The sequence below is a fragment of the Pseudophryne corroboree genome, chromosome 5 (genome assembly GCF_028390025.1).
Source record: "Pseudophryne corroboree isolate aPseCor3 chromosome 5, aPseCor3.hap2, whole genome shotgun sequence".
NCBI classification, from domain to species: Eukaryota; Metazoa; Chordata; class Amphibia; order Anura; family Myobatrachidae; genus Pseudophryne; species Pseudophryne corroboree.
Window position 1 is genome coordinate 293,242,499 of NC_086448.1, and position 591 is coordinate 293,243,089.

General features: G+C 42.6%; 1 pseudogene; it reads left to right on the forward strand.

Annotated features, from left to right (window-relative positions):
• Positions 1-267: 267 nt before the first annotated feature.
• Positions 268-385, forward strand: LOC134930643 (5S ribosomal RNA; annotated as a pseudogene).
• The last annotated feature ends 206 nt before the right edge of the window (positions 386-591 follow it).

The following is a 591-nucleotide window of genomic DNA, read 5'->3' on the forward strand; positions in this document are numbered from 1 at the left end:
ATGGAACTAGTGACACTCGGAGAAAGAGGAGGGGACCTCTCCAATCTACTATCAAGAAGAGAGATGTTCTGGATACATGAAATGAAATCACTCCATCCAGACGGACTGAATGAAGGCTACGAAATAGCCCCTTTTTTATAAACGTAAGCCTGCTATTCCATTCATCTCCCTCTAGTTACCATCCACCATACCTTTCTCCCCCCGGATAGATATATAGAGGCACCAGAATCTCAGTTAAATTCCTTATTGTGAATGCCCAGATCCTAAAATTACAGTCATACCACACTGGATATGCCCAAATTCGTCCGATCTTGGAAGCCAAGCAGTGTCGGCCCGGCCAGTACTGGGTAAGGAAACTTCCCAAGAAGACCGGGTGCTGTAATAATGACTGGATCAACGGCGCGCTCTCTATATCCATACTAGTAAAAATACTTCTATGACGGTTTCTCTAATCATTTAAAAGATGATGTTGCTTGCCATAGCAATTTTGTTAGTGTATTTATCCCATAGTCAACATATGTACCTAAATCAGAACCTTTCTTGCTACCAATTTGTGACACACTATCTGACATGGTATCGTCCCCATAGGGA